At 41.8% G+C, this 24,231-nt stretch overlaps 3 pseudogenes; 1 reads left to right on the top strand and 2 right to left on the bottom strand.

The window, feature by feature from the left end:
- Positions 1 to 38: 38 nt before the first annotated feature.
- Positions 39 to 12,886, bottom strand: LOC112095560 (annotated as a pseudogene).
- On the top strand, positions 2,971 to 4,943 carry LOC112095563 (annotated as a pseudogene).
- A 5,197-nt stretch (positions 12,887 to 18,083) lies between the features above and the next one.
- Positions 18,084 to 19,990, bottom strand: LOC112095682 (annotated as a pseudogene).
- Positions 19,991 to 24,231: the final 4,241 nt, after the last annotated feature.

The following is a 24,231-nucleotide window of genomic DNA, read 5'->3' as shown; positions in this document are numbered from 1 at the left end:
AAGAAGAAAAAACTTACATCAAACTCAATCAGGGCTAATCAAATTCCGTAAGGATAAATCTGAACGCCATACTGCTCCTTATCCTTGAATTCCCGTAGCTTTTGTCTCAGCTCTGGCTGAGGCCACCAGCAATCGAATTTGTTTAAGCTCTTTATGCACCAGAGCTATTCAGGAACCCTTTTTAAGTAAGCACAAGGGTTGATAAGCACGCATTCTAGTTTTGGCATGGCCCCAGTCCCCATAGTCCACTCCTCTAGCCATAGCATTGATTTCATGTGCAATACCTTAAGCCTTGGAAAACCATCAGAACCACAAGTCAGCTTTCTACCTGAATACGAGTTTTGCTTCAGTTTGAGCACTTGAAGAAGCGGGAGCTTTTCTAGTGTCGGCATGGGATCATCCATTAGGTTAGTATTAGAAAAACTCAAGTGGGTTAGACTATGAGGAAATAGGTATTCAGCAAGGATGATTTTGGAGAGCCGTGGCATCTTGCTTTCGTTCACCAACTTCAATGACTCGAGGCAGCTCAATCTGCAAATACTTTGGGACAACAAAAATTGATAATAACTTAAATCTTCCCATATGCAGAGATTTCGAAGACTAGGCAGTCTGCCCAATATATCTTCAGTACAGCAGCAAGGATGCAAGGCCGAAATGAAATTGACATTTTCCAGAGAGCCGCAATATTTTCCTGGACGTGCAGGAAGTATGATTGAGCCAAAATTTAGATGCCTGAGTTTGTTCATCTTCCAAAACTCATCTGCTGTATGATCTATGTCGCTAAAAAGCATATTGAGTGTGTACATGTTCGAAAGATAGTTGAAAAATGATGAAGGAAGGCTTTTCAGGGAAGGGATATTCAACTTCAAATATCTTAAAAGAGATAAATTTTCAATATTGGACGGATATTGGTTGAGAACAAGGGATCCTAAGTCTAATACTCTGAGAAGTTTGTACATTTCACAAATTTTCTGCCAATCTATGGGGTCAAAGTGGTCGCTTTCTGAAGTGAAGTACAACAAGGAATGCAGGTGCGGGTAATAATCATCTAAGTAAGCAAAATCGCTCTGTTGTTCTAGAGCACAGAAACGTTTGACATTTTTTCGTGATTCACCTTTTGCATCCAGGGTAGGGGAAAAGACAAATTCAGCATTCAAAGCCACTACAAGCAATGAAGGCCAACAACGACTACGGATAGAGCATGTGTTGATTGTGCCTCCAGCTCTTCTCTTCTTTACTTCAACAAAGCCTCTATTGATTAGTTGTTCTAAGTACTTCTCAGCAGTTGCCTCGCTGTTGTCTGGAATGAAACCTTCAACTATCCACAACTGATATAACTGCCTGGTGGATATCTCTAGGTGTGCGGGAAACACAGGTAAGTAAAGACAACAAAGTTTCAAAGGAAAAGGTAACATGCAATGTGCGACGGATTGAAGGAAAAGGGGCTTATCAATTGCTTCCCTTTTATTTTCTTCTAATGAGATGCTTCCATGGTATAGGATGTGGAAAGGCCATCCTTGGTATGTCACTCGCAATGGTCCTCCAGTTGGCACTAAATCAAGCTGAATATTCTGTCAGTTTTCGAACTAAAATAAGATGACGATATCAATTTTAGCGAGCGTTATTAGTACTCTATGTTGATGCTGAAATCTGCTCGCCCTTTGCCCGACAAGATTTTTACACTAACGTTCACGTTATCAATAATGAAGATATCAATTCCTTCTTACTTCAACGATTGCTCCAGCCACTGAAGTTGGAGTTGTCCCTTTTTTTCTCACTAAGCCTGCGTTCACAAAAGTGGATCAGAGACACCGGTGGTTTTGCCGGCGCAAACCCTCTGATGCCTAAGTTAGCTAAAGGTGTTTATGGGAAAACGGTGCAATTAGGGTTCAAATAATTTCTTAGAATTAGCTCACTCTCGGTATTAAAAAGCGTCTGGATACAATTTGGCAGAGTTTTCCCTTCTTTCATTTTTTCTTCCCTTTTCTTCATTGATTTCTTCTTCTTTTATAGCCGCTGTCCCTCGTTCCTGTTTAGCCTTCATCCCTCCTTTTTCGGGTGGTGGCAGCCCCTCATGGGACTCTAACTGCTACATTATGGGCAAACGTGGGATCTCGCGTCTCCCGCAACGGTTCTGGAAAAAGCGCAACTACCGTGATTCTGTGGGATCGTGTTCCCACTTTTTCGGGGGATGGGTATCGGCTCGGTATATACCTCTGGTCAGTATACTCCCCTGGTTGGTACTCGTCTCTAGTCTGCTCATATTTGTCCCCGTGTTCTGCTCGTACCATTTGGCTGAGATGATCCATGCCGGGGCAGAAATAGTAGCATGGCCGACCTGGTGCTTTTATTTACTTAACACCAGTCCCCCAGTTTATGGTCTTGCAAGTGAAATGAGTTAAGAATAGAAACTGATAGTCAAATGTTACCAACCCGGGGGCTTCTCATCTGGTCTTCTATTTACCGGGACGGACCTGAGGTACCATTTTTCTTCTGGGGAGGTTCCGACCTGAGCATGGGCCTTAATGAGCATATCCATTGCATATCTGGGCTTGCATCTAGCCTGGCCTCTTGTAACGGTTAGTGACGTGGCATCTCCAGACTGTTCGTATTTGAAATTTGAAACGACGGGCTATTCGTCCTCGATATACGGTAAGTGAGCTGGCATCTTTATCACTTAAATGCTTTCATTTCCTCCTTTTCGTTTCAAATCCCTAGACTTACATCATCATCGTTTTTTTATTCGTCTCTCCGTCGTTAACCTACCCCCTCTTTGAACTTTACTTACACTTCCCGCGTTCGGAGTATCTACTTGCTGGGTTTTTTCTCTGTCACGGCAGCGCTATCAGGGCCAGTTCATTCCAGGTATTGCTTTTAATCTCTTCCCTGGTTGTTGTTGATTGGGTTCTGTGTTGCCCCCTTTTGTATCCGTATACTCGAGTTTTCTTTGTTTTCTTTTGGGATTCTGATATGTCAAATCGGAAAAGGAAGTTAATTGTTGATGAGAGTGATGAAGAAACAGGGGATTCAGACCTTAACGTGTCAATACCCACCGATTTCTTAGGTCCCTCCAGTAGTGTAGGTCCTTCCCATGGCAGGGATATTCTTGAATACCCACGCCCCCTGACCATTTCGCCTTCCCCTGAATTAGAGCTTGTGGGGAATAGAGGTGGACCCACATCCAGCTCTGGTGAAGATCACAGTTATGGTGGGGTTGGGGTCCCTGAAGAAGTGGGTGATGGCGAGAGAAGCAGTTCCGAGCCGAGCGGACCCTCTAGGAAAAGGAACTTTGGCCACATAGTGGAGGCAGATTCTTACCCTATTGATTTCATAGCTTGTGCCACCACCCCCACTGATCTATTAAAGCTTAGGAACCTCTACAACATTCCTGAGGAGGTTCTCCTTGTAGTTCCTGGGAAAGGTGATGTACCTAGTCGGCCTCCGAAGGGGTACGTGACGATGCACTTGGAGAGTTTCAGACTAGGAGCTCGGCTGCCCCTTCAACGTTATTTTGCCAAGATATTGGGTGGTATGCACCTGGCCCCAAGTCAGCTACACCTAAACGGGTGGAGGGTTCTCTCGGCTATGTTTGTGCTGTGGGAGAGGTGCGGGTCGGAGGAGCCTTCCCTTGTTGAAGTGAAGCATCTGTAGCAGCTGCGGAGCAGCCCAAAGGAGGCGGGCTGGTACTACTTCATGTCCAGTTTTGCAAAGAGGAAACCGATCACTGGGTTTCCTTCTTCATGTAAGAATTGGAAGAACAAATTCTTCTTTGCTGGAGGAAACTGGTGTCCAGCAGTCCGGTCGCTTGGTGGGGATATTTACCTTCCAATGCATTTTATCACCCCAGGTCGTTCATTTTTGCCTATATTCTTAATCAAAATTGCTACTTATTGAGTTCTTTAACCTTGTTTGTTTTTTTTCAGAATCTTGGGGTTTGGTTAAGGACCTTGAAGACCGACCCTTGCTCCAGGTTGAAACTACTCTGGTGAACGCGTCTACCTGCCAAGACCTGCTGTCACTAATAAACTTGGTCGGTTCGGGCTTAATGGACATTGTTGCCTGGATGGATAACAATATCCTCAGTGCAATGAGCAGAAAGCGTGGTCGGGCTCCGAGCAGCTCCAGCAACCCTCCTCCTCCTCCGAAGAAAGTCAGTGTTAGCCCTTCTAAGGCTTCTGTTCCTGCTCTGCCCCCTCCTCCACCTAGTAAGAGTGTCGGGGAGAAAACTATTGACAAGAGTTCTGAGGTCAGCACACGCTCTGGGGACCGATCCTCCCCTCTTCCAGCTCGTGATCAGGGTGACTACCTGATCCTGTATCAGAGGGACTATGGGAAGTCAGTGGGACCGAAGATGGTCCAGGACATTGAGAGCATGAATCTCAATGAATTAGTTGGTTCTGTCCAAAGGGTCTCCTTCAAGTTGGCCACTATAGTATCTTGTTACAAGAATAGGATCACGCGCCAAGAGAGGAAGCTCCAAGCTGAGAACCAGGACTTGAAGAAGAGGGTTGAGTCTGCTGATCGCTCGAAGGAGAAGCTGGCCGAGCTGAACAGGCAGATTACAGAGCTAGAGGAGAAAGTTGCGGTTGCTGAGTCCACTTCCTCCAAACTTGAGGGTGAGTTGGGTGACCTGAAGTCTGATCTTCAGGTTACTCAAAGTGAAAGAGATACTCTGAGGACTGCCCTTGAGGGAGAAATCAAATCCTTGAGTGAGCAGCTGGCTGAGGAGAAAGGTAAATCCGCTGACGTGGACGATCGGCTGGATGCCGAGTATGACTCTGGGGTTGTTTTCTCCTATAAGTGCATCATGTCTGTGCTTAAGGAAGAATATCCCGAGCTGGACATGAGCAAGCTGGAGGCTGGAGTATATGGCGGAGATCGGCCAGGCAGATAAAGAGTAGGGTGAGCAGGATCAAGTGGAGGCTCCTTTAGATGGGGTGTAGGAGGGGGAAGTTGGGGGACATGCTTTTGAAGTGGGACAAGGGTCCGTGCCTCCTCCTCCCGGTATTGCTGATCTTCCACCTCCAGAGATAGCTGATCCTTCACCTGCTAAAGCCGTTGACCCTCCTAATCCTTAGGTCTATTTTTGTATAGACTCTAGATTTTCATTCGTTTTGTAAACATTTAAATGCTTATAAATTTTTAGATGTTCTTTACTGGCTTTCTTGTCTGGTTTTTGCTCATGGATTGTTTCTGCAAATTAATTTGACAATTTATCTGATTTTGCTTGTTGGTTCTTTAGTGGACCGAGTAGGAATATGCATCCGCTTGCCTTAGTAAATTTTTGCAAAATTGCCTGTTGGTCGTTTGTTGACCGATCAAGAGCAGGCACTTACTTGCCTTAGTAGAATTTTCGTAAAATTGGCTGCTGGTCTTTCGTTGACCGAGCATAAGCAGGCACTTACTTGCCTTTGTAAAAATTTATTGAAATTGCCTGCTGGTCTTCGTTGATCGAGCAGGAACAGGCACTTGTTTGCCTTTGTGGAAATTTCGTAAAATCGCCTGCTGTTCTTTCGTGGGCCGAGCAGGACCAGGCACACACTTGCCTTGGTAAGAATTTCATAAATTTAGCTGCTGGTCTTTCGTTGACTGAGCAGGAGCAGACACTTACTTGCCTTAGTAGAATTTTCATAAATTTAGCTGCTGGTCTTTCATTGACCGAGCAGAAGCAGACACTTACTTGCCTTAGTAGAAGTTTCGTAAATTTAGCTGCTGGTCTTTTCGTTGACCGAGCAGAAGCAGGCACTTGCTTACCTTAGTAGAATTTTCGTAAATTTAGCTGTTGGTCTTTCGTTGACCGAGTAGAAGCAGACACTTACTTGCCTTAGTAGAATTTTCGTAAATTTAGCTGCTGGTCTTTCGTTGACCGAGCAGAAGCAGACACTTACTTGCCTTGGTAGAATTTTTTTTTATTGGGTTTGCTAGCAGGGGGATTTCGTGCTGAATTCATCTTTATTGAAATTTGAATGCATTACAAGAACACAGAATATATGTATGTGCAACAAGCCATCATGCATTTAATAGAAATAACTTATGAAGACTTAGTAGAGCACTTTGCTTACTGGAAATACTTCTTCAAGTGCTCGGCGTTCCACAACCTCTTTACGTCTCGTCCATCTGTGTACACTAACTTATAAGCTCCTGGTCCAGTTGCTCGTATCACCCTGTACGGGCCTTCCCATTTCGGGCCAAGAGCGCCATGGTTGGGATCCCTGGTGTTTTGGTTCACCTTCCTAAGCACCCAATCTCCTGGTCGGAACTGCCTCACGCGTACGTTCTTGTTGTAATAACGCGTGACCCTTTGCTGACATTGGGCCACTTTCTGCGAGGCCCCTTCCCTTTTCTCCTCCAGCAGGTGCAGGCTCAAGAAGATCTGCTCGCCATTTTGCTCCTCATTGAAGTATTCCGTCCGATGTATTCGTACTCCAATTTCTGCTGGGACTACCGCCTCATGACCAAAAGCTAAGGCAAATGGGGTTTCCCCTGTAGCGGTTTTGTGAGTTGTCCGGTAAGCCCACAGTACCCCTGGTAGCTCGTCAACCTAAGCTCCCTTCTTCTCTCCCAGTCTAGTCTTCAGGAGTTTCTTTATCACTTTGTTGGCTGCTTCCACTTTTCTGTTTGCCTGGGGGTGTGCGGGGGTGCAGAACTTCAGGTCCACCCCTAGGTTCCGGCAAAATTCTCTGAAGTTGTTGTTGTCAAATTGCCTTCCATTGTCGGTGATGATGGTATAAGAGATTCCGTATCTGCAGATGATATTCTTCCAAATAAAATCCGTTGTCTTTCTCTCCGTGATTTGGCTAAGGACCCCCACTTCTATCCACTTGGTGAAATAGTCTATTGCTACAATTGCATGGGTTGCCGCTCCTCGGCCTTTCAGTAACGGACCAATCAGGTCGATTCTCCATTGAGCAAAAGGCCATGGGGATGTCATAGTGGTGAGCTTTTCTGGGGGTTGTGCGGGAACCTCTGAGAAGCTTTGGCAGATTTTGCAACTCTTTGCCATCCTTTTCGCATCCTGGTGCATGGTCGGCCAAAAGTATCCTTGCCGGAGTGCCTTGAAGGCTAAAGTTCTTTCTCCTGAATGATTTCCACATATTCCTTCATGAATCTCCCTTAGTACATAGTCTGCCTCCTCATCATCCAAACATCGCAAAAGGGACAAGGTGAATTCTCGGCGATAGAGCACCCTATCGAGCAGTGCATACCTCGCTGCTCGGCGTTTTAACTTTCTTGCTTGCCTTTTGTCCTCCGGTAAAATGCCATCGCGGATGTATGCGAGAATCGAGTCCATCCAGGATTCTTCGATGCTTATTCTCATTACCTCTACTTCCTCTCCTATACTCGGCGAGGCCCTCATCTTTAGTGGAACTGACTTAGGTAATTTGGGATCTACTGTTGCAGCCATTCTTGCCAACATGTCTGCTCGGTAATTTTCATTCCAGGATATCTGCTTCACCTCTACCTTTTTGAAGAGTTCAACCATTTGTTTCGCCTTCTTCAAATAAAGCCCCAATTTCTCTTCCCTTACTTGGAATTGATCACTGAGCTGATTACATATTAGCTGGGAATCTGCTTGGATTTCTACTCTTTCTGGGCTTCGGATTATAACTCCTGCTCCAGATCCCTGTTCACTACGTGACCCATCAACCATTACCAGCCACACCCCCTTTGGATCCTTCTGTTCCACTAGTTGTTCCTCCTGGACCTCTTCCCCTAGTTCAACACGGTCAACCATAAAATCAGCCAGGGCTTGGGCCTTGATTGCTCCTCGGGGCCTATAGGACAGGTCGAATTCGCTCAGCTCCATGGACCACTTTACTAACCGCCCTGATGCATCTGGTTTTTGGAGCATTTTCCGGAGAGGTTGGTCGGTCATCACAATTATCGGGTGGGCCTGAAAATATGGTCGCAGTTTTCGTGCTGCCGTTTTTAAAGCCAGTGCCCATTTCTCCATCAATGGGTACCTAGTTTCTGCGTATACCAGGGCTTTGCTAGTGTAATACACAGGGTGTTGCTTCCTTTCTTTTTCTCGGACTAACACTGAGCTGGTGGCCCATTTTGAGATTGCCAAGTATAAAAACAGTTGGTCACCTTCTCTCGGAGTTGATAGTAATGGGGCGTGAGCCAGATATTCCTTCAGCTGCCCAAACGCTTCCTCACATTCTGATGTCCACTCCATCTTTCTCCCTTTCTTTATGGTTTCGAAAAAAGGGTGGCATTTATCTGTGGCCCGCGAGATGAATCGGTTCAATGCTGCCAATTTCCCTGTAAGGCTCTGCACCTCCTTAACTGTTCGTGGGGACCTCATTTCTGTTACCGCCCGTATTTTTTCTGAGTTGGCCTCGAACCCTTGGTGGCTCACCAGGAACCCCAAAAATTTGCCAGAGCTGACCCCAAATGCACATTTCTCCGGGTTTAGCTTCATTCCATACTTCCTCAGTAGTTCAAAGGTCTCTTCCAAATGTTTCATGTGATCACTCGGTTCTTTGGACTTTGTGATCATATCGTCCACATATACCTCCATAGTATGACCGATCAATTGCTTGAAGATCTTGTTCACCAACCTTTGATAGGTGGCTCCTGTATTTTTCAGGCCAAAAGGCATCACCCTGTAGCAAAACAAACCCATGTTAGTTATAAAGGTGGTGTTTTCCTCATCCTGCTCGTCCATGGGTATCTGGTTGTATCCCGAAAAGGCATCCATGAAGCTGAGCAGACTGTGACCCGCTGTTGAGTCCACCAATTGATCTATCTTTGGTAGGGGAAAACTGTCATTCGGACATGCCTTATTAAGATCTGTGAAATCCACACACATCCTCCATTTTCCGTTGGCCTTCTTTACCAGTACTACATTGGAAATCCACTCTGAGTACTTGGCCTCCCTTATAAATCCTGCTTTCAATAGTTTCTCCATCTCGGCATTTATGGCCTCGTACCTTTCCTAGTTAAAGCATCTTCTCTTCTGCCTCACCGGCCTCGCCTCATTCTTGATTGCCAACTTGTGGCAAGCTACCCCGCGATCAATTCCTGGCATATCCTCGTGAGACCAGGCGAATATATCTGCATGAGACTGTAGGCACTTTACCAGCTCGCCTCTTACTGTCCCAACCAATCCTGAACTGATCTTAACCACTCTGCTCGGGTTGCTTTTGCTTACCGCAACTTCTTCCAGTTTCTCAACGGGTTCTTGGCGGCCCTTTTTAGACTCTCCTCCGTTATCTAGAGAAGTAACCTGTAGTGTCTCCTTGGCCGCTGTAGCATAACAACTCCTTGCCATTCTCTGGTCGCCTTTTACTACACCAACCACTCCATTTACTCTGTATTTCAGTGCCAGATAATGCGTAAATACAACGCATTGGCTTATCCTCATGAAGGGTCTCCCCAGTATCATCTGGTAAGGGCTTCTTTCCTCTACCACGACAAAGTCCAGCATCATCGTTCTTTCAAACGGCTTTGTCCCCACAGTAATTGAGAGTTCGATGATCCCCATGGGAGTTAACCGTCCCCCTCCAAATCCCTTTAAGGATGTATTTGTCCGTTCCAATTTCAAGTCTGCAATTCCCATATCATCTAGGGCCGACTTAAACAGGATGTCAACCGAGCTGCCCGTGTCTACCAGTATTCGTCCCAATTCTGTACCAGCCACCATTGCCTTAATCACCAGTGCATCCTCATGAGGATATAAGATACCCTCTTCATCGTCATCTGTCCATATAATGGGAACTTGCCGCACTTTTGCCTTCTTGGTTGCTGGCAAATTGAAAAGCACCTCTTTGCTAGTCATGGCGTATCTCCCATAGTTCTTCCGTGCCTTGTTCGAATCCCCAGCCAATGTTGGCCCTCCTGCTATCACACGGATAGTCGGCTGTTCACATTCCAGGCCCCTCTCAGCTCCTTCATCCCGCGTGTACTGTGATTCAATGACGGAGGACACCCCATCTACATATTTATCCAAATAACGGTTTCTCACCAAATCCTCCACCTGGATCTTTAAGTCATGACATTGGCTGATTGTGTGACCGTGAGTGTCGTGAAATTTGCAAAATCTGCTCTTATCCCGTCGGTGAGCAGGTTTTGTTATAGGGATTGGAGGGTACAACAGGCCTCGTCCCTCGATTCTCTCGTACAACTCCTCCATAGGGACTTTTAACGGGGTGTATTGTCTATACGCTGAGCTCTGGTCAATTAGCTGGACTACTCGGCTATTATGAATATTGTCCCAAGCGGATATTGAAGGTAGCTGACCTGATCGTCCCGTTCTGGAGTTGGCCGTGTGTAGTGCTTTGGGAGCGTTGTGATAAGGATGGTTAGCCAACTGCCGGAATTCTCGTTGCCGCTCTAGGAATGGGGGGCGCGGGGGCTGAGCCCTGTTGCGGTCTCTGAGCTATGGGGTAAGGGCGAGACCGAGCTGATACCGCACCCATCATTGAGGATTCCCCAGCTCGCTTTCCCGACTCGCTCCCACTTGGGGTTCTCTTTTCCTTTCGTCTCAGCTCCTCCAGCTGTTCACTCTTTATCCTTGCCGATTTTTCCTCTTCAATTTCAATGTCTCTCTTTGCCTGCTCATACCTCGCTGAGTAATTCTGCACCAGGAGACTTCTCAGGTTATACCATAGCCAGCCTATCCTCACACCCTCCTTTAATCCGCTTAACGCCTGTGGGTGATTGAAAGCTCCCAAATTAAACACGGCTCGGTGGTATCGTTTTACAAAATCTCGAAGGGATTCTTGTTCCTCCTGCTTCATCTCCATTAGTTCCATCATATCATCCTCTGGGGCCATTGCTCCTCGGAACTGTTCGACTAACTCTTGGCACATCTGCTCGTACCCTCTAATACTTCCTCGTGACAGCTTGCGGTACCATTCTCGAGTTCGTCCCTCCAGTGTCAATGGGAACACCCTACACCTCTGAGCTGGTGTTAACCCCTGAACACCCGTCATGTCGTTGAAACGTTCAATATGCACCAGTGGATCACTTCGCCCGGAGTATTTGAGGTCGGGGAAGCGAAAATCTCTTGGGATTACAATACCCATGATCTCAGTTGATAGTGGAGATTCTTCATCTAGCATTATCCTCAAGCTCGGGGGCTTTCTCTTGCCTTGTATCTCCTCTATCACTTGCGCTAATCTGCGCACCTCTCCCTCCAATTCTACAGCACAGTCAGGATCACGCGCAGCTATCTGATCTCGCTCCTACTCGGCATTTTGCAACCCCTGTCTGAGCTCTCCTTCATCAATACTGGCCCCTCGGCCATCAGTTTCCGGTACCCATCTAGGGCGAGGTTGGTCCCTCCCTTCATCTACTCGTTCTCCTGGAACCCGGCTAGTGCTTCTGTGGGGATGCACCCCATTAGGTTGGTCTGCCGGCGGAGGGATTTCCTCAACTCTACGCCTCCGGAGGCTGGGTTCTGCTCCAACATCATCTCTTCCTATGGGGGTTTCACAATCCTTTCTCCGCTCATCCCTCAGCTCATACAGTATGGTCGCGAGAGTCTCCATTTGTTTCTTCATCCGCTCCAATCGATCTTGCATCATTCTCTCCCGGGCTTCATTTGTAATTTCCCAGAGAGTGATTGTCTCCACAGTTTCGTTATCCTCCCTCAAAGCATCCTTCCTCGGCACATCCATGTCTAATCGTTCGTTGCTTCTCCGGTAACTACTAATTCGGTGGTAGCTTTTTATCCAGCTCCCCACAGACGGCACCAAAATGTTGATGCTGAAATCTGCTCGCCCTTTGCCCGACAAGATTTTTACACCAACGTTCACGTTATCAATAATAAAGATATCAATTCCTTCTTGCTTCAACGATTGCTCCAGCCACTGAAGTTGGAGTTGTCCCTTTTTTCTCACTAAGCCTGCGTTTACAAAAGTGGATCAGAGACGCCGGTGGTTTTGCCAGCGCAAACCCTCCGATGCCTAAGTTACCACAAGGTGTTTACGGGAAAACGGTGCAATTAGGGTTCAAATAATTGCTTAGAATTAGCTCACTCTCGGTATTGAAAAGCGTCTGGATACAATTTCGCAGAGTTTTCCCTACTTTCCTTTTTTCTTCCCTTTTCTTCATCGATTTCTTCTTCTTTTATAGCCGCTGTCCCACGTTCCCGTTTAGCCTTCATCCCTCCTTTTTCGAGTGGTGGCAGCCCCTCATAGGACTCTAACTGCTACATTATGGGCAAAAGTAGGATCTCGCGTCTCCCGCAACGGTTCTGGAAAAAGCGCAACTACCGTGATTCTATGGGATCGTGTTCCCGCTTTTTCGGGGGATGGGTATCGGCTCGGTATATACCTCTGGTCGGTATACTCCCCTGGTTGGTACTCATCTCTGATCGGCTCATATTTGTCCCCGTGTTCTGCTTGTACCATTTGGCTGAGGTGATCCATGCCGGGGCGGAAATAATAGCATGACCGACCTGGTGCTTTTATTTACTTAACACTCTACTTCCATTCTGATTATCCGGGAGTATTTCTCGAATAATATCCCACACTTCAATGCTCCACACATCATCAATCACAATCAAATACCGCTTGGTCATTAGATATTCATGAAGAATAATTTTTTTCATTTCATAATTTTTATCCTTTATTTCACTCAACCTAGATGAAGGCATCAGAAACTTAATAATGATATCTAATATTTGGTCAGCATAGCAGGTGTAAGGCTCTTGAACCCAAGCATGACAATCAAAATAATGCTTCATATAGTTGCTGCTGTAAGCCTCTGCGGCGAAAGCCGTCTTGTCCAATCCAATGCTATCAAGTATGGTCACTGCGGAAAGTTGAGGTGGTCCTTCTATCAATAGATCTAACAACTCCTCCATTCTATCATCTAGACCCACCGTGTCCCTACTTTTAGAAGATGAAGATATACCGGCTTCAGCTTCAAAAGTTTTGATGGCATCAATGATTTCGGAATCCGTGTGCTCAAGTTGTTGCATCCGTTGCTTAATATCAGTGATTCTGCTTTGGGGTCCTTGCAGAGCATTACAAATGTCCTTGCTGCCGCTGCTTTGACTCTTTTGTTCACTGATGCTGTTGATGAATGTGTTAATCACCTTCTCAGATTCATACGTAAAGCAATTGATTTCATCCATAATGTTCCCGAGATCAGGGTCATCAATTTCAACTTCTCCTATTTTTTGCATCAGAAGGCAGGAGATATCATCTTCAAATTCCCTCAGCCAAGAAGTAACGATTTCAGTCTCGGCATGAAGGTTCTGAATATGTTGTTTTGCAGCATCAAGCAACGTGACTTCTTCACCAGCTAACACCCGTCCCAGCCTCTCGGAAAATAGCATGAAGTTGATGTCCATATCTCCTCCTCTCTCGGTACCACCCTGTAATCAGTCCTGTAGCATGCAAAGAAATAGTTAAAAACAGAGAGTTGGAAAGAAACTTTGCTTTAAACCTCCCCTACCTCCGTTCTCTTAGCTAGTACTCCATTCAAGAAATTGAATTGAGATTGTTGACTCTCAAATTAGAACAGATCAAGGCAGAGGACTACGGTAAATGAATCTTACAATACACTGTTCTCCATATGTTGTAAAAAGAATAAAGCATAAGAGAATAAATAGGTCTTGATCAAGGATCAATCAAGACCAATATGTATTATACATCCACTTTCAAGAAAGAAAAGGTCAAAACAATTCCACCGGGACCATAAGGCCTATTTGAAAAGAAAAGAACAGAGCAAGATCTTTAGTAATTTAAGCTGTGGAAAAATGCAAAATCACGTCTACCACTTACTGGCGTGCAAAAAGTTTTATGTATCCACTGAAACATTTATTGTTGATGAATGAAACTGGTCTTAGGTTGACCTACACAACTCTTTCTCTCAGTACTCCAGTAGTGCAAGCATGTTAGTTTAGTCAGTAGTTTCTCCTACACATTTATTATAGAATTTTGATAATGGGTACAATAAGAAAGTAGTTGCAAAGAAAATATTGGGGGTTGATGTGATATCTATTGACTTGGAGCATAATAAATAATTACAAAATCACTATTTGTCTTTAATTTTCATCATACTCCTTATTAAAAAATTATTATGATTACATAGTCAGTGATTTATATTCACAGAAGACAAAAGTAATGAATAAATAAGCTACCACTTGCAATTAATAAAATGGTAACCCTATCTGGTAAGGTAGCCCTGTTCATTGAAAGCAAAAGCAACAGAATCGTTCACTGTGCTGCCACAAAATGATTGTCATGGAAGGCACCAAAGTTTCCAAGTAACAGACAAAGTCGAAGTAGTTAGCACTATGAAGCGAGGCTGAAAATCTTGTTCCTCACGTTAAATAATATTTAATAACGACCTACTGCTAATCATTGTGTTTGTTAATCTCTGCCTTATGCCTTAGCTTTAATAGCATCTCCATGTAATCCTCCCAACCCACTACACGGGATCAGAGTATTAGCCAAACATGTACATAGATAACTACTCTCTGTTTCAATAACTTGTAATCTTATCTTATATCTCTTTACCGTTATCTTGTAATTATCATATAGGCTATGGCTTAGCTTGTATTTATCTTATAGGCTATGACTTATCTTATAGTGTTTGGCTTATCATCCAAGTATGCTTGACTTGTATAAATTGTAACGTTACTCATTGATAAATTATTGATTCATACAATTTCTTTACAGAGTCAGGCAAGTATGAAGTTCATCAATAATCAAATCTCTTCTGTAAATGAACAAAGCATATTGATTGAGTGCCTAACTGTAGCAACTGGAGTGCTTAAAACCAGAGATACCTCAGTTGCTGCCCAATATCACAATCCAATCAATCAAGATGCTACCAAGAATGAACTAATTTGAAGCTCAATTGAAAATGGAATTGAAACAAGATAATGATGAAAGAACAAAAAGCAATTAAGATCAAATTGAATTAAAGAATTGAAAGAACCAACAGAGGAAAAATCAATTCAACGTGGTTCAACTAATTTGCATTAGCTTGCATCCATGGGAGGAAATTTTTGATCAGTTTTTATAGAAAATACATTAATCCCACTTAATCCAAGACTAGAAAGCATCACAAACATTCTTTATTTTTATACACAGTCAACTCTCTGCTGAAATGAAATCTCTTACTTAATGAGTACACAGCTGAAACAAAGACAACTGGAATTACTTTTCAAATTTGATACACTGCTAATAATAATGACAATATTAAAATGTGGCATGTGTTGATTCTGCTGCCTCAAAGCTTCACTTGAGCTAGCCCTTAATCTACTGATTCACCTCACACGATTTTTGTAACTTGATCTAAGAATCAAGTATGAGTTTGATAAATTTCATGAGATAGATAGCATAAATTTCAAAGTCGTTAGTTAATTTGTTATGAGATATCATATCACAAACATATTTTATTAGTTTAAATGAAGCTTAATAATTATTCAACGAGGATTTAATTAGTTAATTGTTTAAATTTATTCTTAATGGAATGCTAACAAACCAAATTAAATTTCTACATTTATTTAATTATATACATGCATATCTTGATAACTATTTTAACGTGTGATCCAATATAGAACATAATTTAATCTTGAATTTTGCTCTGAATATTTTTATAGTTGATTTGTTATAAATTTGAACGAGGGATTGCAATTACTTGCTCTTTTATAAATATTTTTATACCGTAGGCAATAGTTATAAAGATTGATTATTGATGAACTTCACACTTGCACACAAAATTCTATTATTGAAAGTCGATGCTTACTATAACACGGCGTTTTTCTAGCTTTTACTAGACGTGGTTTCAATTTATTGAACCATTAGAGGGACACATCAGTAGTCACAAAAGTGCCCCTGTAAATGGCAATCCTTGTAATCATTTTGCTGCCGCTCTTCATTCCACTCCCAAGTACGCAGCCCAAACTTCAACTTTCTTTGGGAAGGTAATGAAGCGTGACTTTGTCTCAGTAATCTGTCTTTCATATTCCATTGAATGAGCCAAAGGAGGGATGCTTCTATAATTAGTAGCAACTATCAATCATATTGAAGGAATTTCTGCAACAGATAAAGAAAGAATATCAGAGAACAAAGCTGTTAATCAATCAACACATGTACAGCAGTATTAGTATTTCTGCCTCATTGTATTGCCTAAGCGGGTATTAGGATTTCTCCACAAGAACGTTTACTAAGACATTCAGCCAAGTGTGAAGTTCATCAATAATTAATCTTTTCTGGAAATAAACGGAACCTATTGAGTGCCAGACTTGCCCATCCTTTGAAACAGGATTTCAGAGCAAGCAACAGAACAAAGACAGAAAATACATTCAACTCAACCCAAACACTAGCAAGCATCACAAATAGTAATTATTTTTTGTACACAATTAACGAAACCATGGCCGAAGCACAAATCAATGAACTATCAACTGAAAAGCCAAAACAAAACTTCTTATTTATGAATAGACAGCGGAAACAAAGAAACCAAAAAAAGTCCACCACTGTAGGATCAAGACTTATTTGTGTAGACAGCAAATGTGAAGACGGAAAGGTTCTGGTTGAAATTGAAGCTCGGGCTACAGTCATGATGTTTTCTTGTCACGAATTTTTTCTTAGGGCGCCCATACACCCCAAAACCCGTCTTGCCAATTAAGGTGTGGATCACCCCTTATAAACCCAACATCGCTCCCGTGCTTTGCCGATGTGGGATTTGCCTAGGGTGTTACATACACCTCCCCTTGGGGACTCAGCGTCCTCGCTGAGGTTTGCCCCACCATCGCTTGAGAGGACATGCGGAGCCGCTTTGATACCATAATGTCAAGACCCAACCCAGACCTGGCAAGATATTGTCCGCTTTGGGCCTTAACAAGGCCTGCACAGATTTGTTCTTGGGGTGCTCATACACCCCAAAACGCATCTTGCCAATTAATGTGTGGATCACCCCTTATAAACCCAGTATCTCTCCCGTGCTTTGTCGATGTGGGATTCGCCTAGGGTGTTACATACACACCCCCTTGGGGACTCAGCGTCCTCGCCGAGGTTTGCCCCACCATCGCTCAAGAGTACACGTGGAGCCGCTCTGATACCATAATGTCAAGACCCAACCCAGACCTGGCAAGATATTGTCCGCTTTGGGCCTTAACAAGGCCCGCACGGATTTGTTCTTGGGGCGCCCATACACCCCAAAACGTGTCTTGCCAATTAAGGTGTGGATCACCCCTTATAAACTCATCATCTCTCCCGTGCTTTGCCGATTTGGGATTTGCCTAGGGTGTTACATACACCCCTCCTTGGGGACTCAGCGTCCTCGCTGAGGTTTGCCCCACCATCGCACAAGTGGACACGCGAAGCCACTCTGATACCATAATGTCAAGACCCAACCCAGACCTGGCAAGATATTGTTCGCTTTGGGCCTTAACAAGGCCCGCACGGATTTGTTCTTGGGGTGTATGGGCGTAAAGCGGACAATATCTTGCCAGGTCTGGGTTGGGTCTTGACATTTTTGCTCTAATTTCACCTACACAAGTCATTGAAGAAATTGTGAAAAATAAGAAATCTAAATTATATATTTTTTTTCTTAACTACTAAAACAAATGAACATCGATGTATTGAAGAGGGTTGATGATTGGGGTGAGCATTAGAAACTCTAAAGGGTATTTAATGTTGAGGCAAATTAGAAGAAAACAATTTGTATAACCATTTTTGTATTGAAGAAAAGGGGAAAAAATATATGAAATTGGATAAATAATTAAAATTTGAAGAAATTGTGTAAAATGAGAAACATACATCAAGTTCAATAGGGGCTAATCAAATTCCGTAAGGATAGCCACTCGGCCAAAGGCCGAGTGGTTAGAGTTGCTGCCCTCCAAGTTGGAGGGCAGCAGTTCGAACCCCCACAAATGCATTGTGGGGGTATTTCCTTCCTTCATTAAAAATTGAGTGAAGGTAGTCTTCCTTCTTACCCAAGAGTGAGGAGTAGACATTCCTCGAATATTTGTGAGGGTTAAAATTTGGGTAGAGCTCCATTAGCATTGATGTAAGTTGGTCCCAGTAATAGTCTGATTTATAAATATCAGTTATAACCTCATGTAATATGAGTTGTAGTTTGAGCAATAGTCTCATGTAATAAAAAAAAATTCCATAAGGATATAGTTGAATGCCACACTGTTCCTTATCCTCAAATTCCCGTAGCTTTTGTCTCAGCTCTGGTTGAGGCCACCAGCAATCGAACTTGTTTAAGCTCTTTATGCACCAGAGATGTTCAGGCATCTTTTTCAAGTAAGCACAAGGGTTGATAATCAAGCATTCTAGTTTTGGCATGGCTGCATTCCCCATAGTCCAGAAGTCAGCTTTCTGTATGAATACGAGTTTTGCTTCAGTTTGAGCACTTGAAGAAGCGGCAACGTTTCTAGCACCGGCATGGGATCATCCATTCGGTCAGTATTAGAAAAACTCAAGTGGGTTAGACTATGAGGAAATAGGTATTCAGCAAGGACGATTTTGGAGAGCCATGGCATCTTGCTTTCATTCGCCAGCTTCAATGACTTGAGACAGCTCAATCTGCAGAGACTTTGAGACAGCAAAGATTGATCATAACTTAAATCTCCCCGCATTCAGAGATTTTGAAGATTAAGTAGCCTGCCTAATATATCTTCAATACAGCAGCAAATGTGCAAGGCTGAAATGAAATTTAGATTTTCCAGAGAGCCACAGTATTTTCCTGGATGCGCAGGAAGTGTGATTGACCCAAAATTTAGATGTCTGAGTTTTTTCATCTTCCAAAATTCATCTGCCGTATGATCTATATAGCTAAAGGGCATGTCTAGGGTGTAGAGGTTCAGAAGATTGCTTAATAATGAGGAAGACAGGCTTTTGAGGGAAGGGATATTCAACTTCAAATATCTCAAAAGAAATAAATTTTCAATTCCGGATGGATACTAGATGAGAACAAGAGATTCCAAGTCCAACACTCTGAGAAGTTTGAACATTCCACAAATTTTCTCCCAATCTATGGGGTCAATGTGGCGGCTTTCTGGAGAGCAGCACAAGAAAGAATGCAGTTGCGAGTCATAATCATCTAAGCAAGCAAAATCACTCTGTTGTTCTAAAGTGTAGAAACGTTTGACATTTTTTTATGATTTACCTTCTATATCCATGAAAGGGGAAAAGATAAATTCCACCTTGGAAGCCACTCCTAACAATACAGGACGGCAACGACCGGGAATAGAGCATGTGTTGATTGTGCCTCCAGCTCTTCTCTTATTTGCTTCGACAAAGCCTCTGTTGATTAGTTGCTCTAAGTACTTCTTAGCAGTTGCCTCATTATTGTCTTCAATGAAACCTTCAGCTATCCACAGTTGATATACATGCCTGGTGGATATCTCTAAGTGTGCGGGAAACACTGAGAAGTAGAGAAAACAAGGTTTCAAGCAAAAAGGTGACATACAATATATGATACATTGAAGCCCAAGGGACATGGTCAATACTTTGTCTATATTTTCTTCCAATGAGATGCTTCCATGATACAAGATGTGGAAAGGCCATCCTTGGTATGTAGCTCTCAATAGTCCTCCAGTGGGCACAAAATCAAGCCCAATGTTCTCTCCGTTTTCGAACTGAAATGAGGTGACAATCTTAATTTGAGCGAGTGTTATTAATACTCTACTTCCATTCTGATTATCGGGAAGTATTTTTCGAATAACATCCCATGCTGATATTCTCCACACATGATAAAAAAATAATCAAATACCGCTTGGTCATTAGATATTCACGAGGAATATTTTTTTTATTTCATAATTTTTATCCTTTATTTCACTCAGTCTAGATGAAGGCATTAGAAACTTAATAATGATATCTAATATTCGGTGAGCATCATAGCTGTGAGGCTCTGGAACCCAAGCGTGACAATCAAAATAATGCTTCACATAGTTGCTGCTGTAAGCTTCTGCGACGAAAGCCGTCTTGTCCAATCCAATGCTATCAAGTATGGCCACTGCTAAAAGTTGATGTGGTCCTTCTATCAATAGATCTAACAAATCCTCCATTCTATCATCTAGACCCACCGTGTCCCTATTCTTAGACGATGAAGATGCAAGAAAATTACCGGCTTCAGCTTCAATTGATTTGACTTCATCAATGATTCCGGAATCGAAGTGCTGAACTTGTTGCATCCGTTGTTTTATATCAATGATTTTGCTTTGGAGTCCTAGCAGAGCATCACAAATGTCCTTGCTACGCCTGCTTTGTCTCTTCTGTTGAGTAATGCTGTTGATGAATGTGTCAATGAACTTCTCAGATTCATAAGTAAAGCAATTGATTTCATCCATAACGGTCCCAAGATCTGGGTTGTCAATTTCAACTTCTCCTATTTTTTGCATCAAAAGGCAAGAGATATCATCTTCAAATTCACTCAGCCAAGAAGTAACGATTTCAACCTCCGCATGAAGGTTCTGAATAGGTTGTTTTGCAGCATCAGGCAACGTGACTTCTTCACCAGCTAACACCCGTCCCAGCCTCTCGGAAAATAGTCTGAAGTTGATGTCCATATCTCCTCCTCTCTCTGTGCCTAGTGGTCCTAACATGCAAATTGAGACATAATTGAGAGAGACAATGATTAAAAGATTAAAAAAATAATAATAAGAAATTTCCATGTCTCTCAATTCAAACATTAACTAGCATTAATTGTTGATGAAACTCTACTCAGAACCCTATGCCTGATACCTCCTTCTCTAATTAATCCTGCCGAGTGTTGCCATTCAAAAAGTTAAATCAAGATTGCTGACAGTCAAATTACAAGAGATGAAAGGCAGAGTGCCGGAAATGAATCTTATATCCTCATGTTGAGTATGCATTCTCAAACCAAGATTGTTGACTAATCGTTACGTAAAACGAATAGAAAGAAAATTTTTATAAAATGCAAATTAGCTTGGAAAGATTCTACCTAGAAACCATCATGTGACAAATTAATCTCTTAACGCATTTCTAAATGTAACATAATAAATTTCGTCCTGGAAATGAGCAAGATTGTGCTTGTACTCAAAATAAGCAAGCTTTCAATCTTTTTTTTTTTAATTTCCCCCTTTTTATTTGATTTGTGATCATATGAAACGTGTGAGGAAAAACATAACTTGTAAACAAGAATCAAACACAAATAAATCATGAACCTCACATTCATGATATAAAAATAATAAAATGGAGTTATTTTGTGGATAATTCAGATATTAAACTACCTGTTTTTTCTTAAAGTGATCACAAACTTCAATATCCTGACGATATATATCTTATTTTGATTAAAAACAACACAATCAAATTATTACATAGAAAGAATAGGAAAAGGAATGCTGAATTTTATTCAAATTGGGTATTGATAGAAAGGAATGCTGAATTTTATTCAAATTGGGTATTGATAGATGAATGATTTGTTAGAATTGAAAATGATCGTGCATGTGAAAGAAAAATAAGTTCAGAGAAAAATAAAAGATCAAGATTAGTTAAACTTTACTTGTAAGTAAAGGAAAAATCTTGGTTCAAGTAAAGAAAGAGATACCAAACTCACAAAATGGAAAAGGAGAAAGGTTAAACAAAGACTTAGTTCAAAGAAAAGAACATGATGCTGATGTCCTGTAATCTTTTTTTTGTTTATTAATTTTCATTTTTCTTCTTCCAATTTTTGTTTTTCCAATCCAAAAAATGAAAGCAATATGCATTTGCTAACTGGGAAAAAAGTCATTTGTCTCAAAATAAAATGACAATATATCATGATTACAAGATGTCTTGGACATTCTTAAGATAGCAAAATCAATAAACTCAACATTATGTTACTGGCTAAAGAGTGGTAAGAATCCAATGACAACCAAAGCAGAAGGATCAATTTGAATACAAAAGGGAATTCCTCTGCTGCAAACAAGGGCTTTGATGTGACTGTAAGGAATTGAGTGAGCAGCAGCACATCCTCTCGCCATCAACTTCATTGCACTGCATTACAAGGCACCCTCTGGATGCTGGAAGGGAAAATGTGAAAACGATTATAGCTGCTCTTTATTCTTTTAGTGCAATTGGGCTGCTAATCAACCAATAGAGAAAGAATTCAGTCATCAATTCTAACGAAGATTCCAAAATCTGCAACGCTACAGATTAAATTTTAAATCTTCCACTTTCAGAACTTCACTCGTTAAATCTCCTCTTCAATTCTACCTAGTCCTTACTAGATCCCTAAAGTCACCAAGGATTAGTGATGGTTTTTGATTTTACAAGGGCTGTTGGACAACCCAGATTGACGAGGGCTAAAATCTCCATATATTTGGAGTCTATGAAGATTAGACAATATGCCACAGTTTCTTTTTTGTTGTGTTTAATCCTCTGTTAGTACCAAGATCACACACCTAAGACCCTCTTTGACGTATCAAGAATCATTCCGGAAACCGAAACTCAAAATTGAATCAAAGTGCCTACATCCACTGAAGAACAAGGACCATTTCACAATCATTCCAAGAATATGCAACTTTTTCTCTTTAACTCTTTCTCTTTCTATGGCTTTGATGAGACCTGTGAAGATGACCCAACAACCAGCGTTATAAACTACAATAAAGGTTATTTCCAACAAACCCGAAATTTCCATGCTCTATTTTAACGAACCCCAACTGACTTTTGACCAGCATTGTCGCCCTTACATTGGACGACACGTCGGCGAAATTCTAAAAAACCGAATGACAATATCGTTCTGTCAGTTTTAAGATAATGAGGTGTGATCACAGCACAAACATTTTTCGTTTAACTAAAGTAATGAGATTGAACTGTACCACTACTAAAAAACTAGAAAAATAAAATAAAATAAAAAACAATAACATATATGCAACTTCAATGTTGACAAATTGAATACACACCAGTGAATGGGAAAATAGAAAGTAAAACAATCAATAAAACTTTTGTACAAATTACTAATCCGTGAAAACAAAGAAACCATACAATTCTTATCAAAAAAAAAAAAAAGAAACCACACAATTTCAGTGAAGGCTGGATTCTTATTGAAATTGAAACTTTGGCTGCAGTACAGTTAAGATATTTTCCGCTCTGCTTTGACCTACACATACAAGTAATTGCATATCTTATTTTACAGTTTTTCTTGATTATTTCAACAACCAATACATAAGGGTTCTGCCTCTTCTATTAATAAGCGATTAATGATTAGTGTCAGTATCAGGGAATATGATGGACACTTCCAAGTCTTTGTTGAGACAAAAATTAGATTGAAAACACTTTATGGTATCATTATTATTTAGGCTGCTGCGTACTATCGAATCAATCATAGAGAATAGATGTTTACCTGAAATTAGATAAATAATTAGAGGTTGAAGTTATTGGATAAAAAGGAAAAAAAACTTACATCAAATTCGATCCACGCTAATCAAATTCCATATGGATATAGCTGAATGCCATACTGCTCCTTATCCTCGAATTCCCGTAGCTGTTGTCTTAGCTCCGGCTCAGGCCACTACAACTCCAATTTGTTTAAGCTCTTTAGGCACTAAAGCTGTTCAGGAATCCTTTTCAAGTGAGCACAAGGGTTGATGATTAAGAATTCTAGTTTCGGCATGGCTCTAATCCCCATAGTCCATTCCTCTAGTCATAACATTGACTTAAGGTGCAGCACCTTGAGTTTTGGAAAGCCATCAGAGCTACAAGCCAACTATCTACCTGAATACGAGTTTTGCTTTAGTTTGAGCACCTGAAGAACCGCCAGCCTTTTCTAGTGCCGGCATGGGATCATCCATTAGCTCAATATTTGAAAAACTCAAGTGGGCTAGACTTGGAGGAAATTTGTAACGCCACAAATTTCCATAATATTAAATTATGGAAATTGGGCTTTCATTGATAATTATGGGTGGCCTATAACCCTTATTAAAAAAGGGATACTAAATTATAAATAGAGGTTATTTATGAGATAGTTTTGAAAAAGGGTTATTTTTCCTTATTAAATAGGGTTTCTTAAGATTCCCTATAAATTCATACTTTTCCTCTTCCATAACCCTTAGTCCACGACGTTTATTCTTCTTCTCTGCTGCTCTTTACGCTCCTACCCAAATCCTAGGATTCAAACCTTTGTTTAGGACAGAATCAAAGCAACGGGTAAGTTATTCTCCTTATTCTCAACAGATTTCTAATCACTCTATCTAGGGTTTATATTGGCACAATTCTAGATGGTTATAGATCATAATGCATGATTTAGAATGTATTTAGGCTTTGTTTAGGGTTTTGATTTATTATGAGTTTAGTTAATCAATTCTTG

Source organism: Citrus clementina, unplaced genomic scaffold, assembly GCF_000493195.1.
Source record: "Citrus clementina cultivar Clemenules unplaced genomic scaffold, Citrus_clementina_v1.0 scaffold_1, whole genome shotgun sequence".
Taxonomy (NCBI): domain Eukaryota; kingdom Viridiplantae; phylum Streptophyta; class Magnoliopsida; order Sapindales; family Rutaceae; genus Citrus; species Citrus x clementina.
The sequence above is the reverse complement of the archived record's forward strand: the minus strand, read 5'-3'. Positions and strand labels throughout refer to the sequence as shown.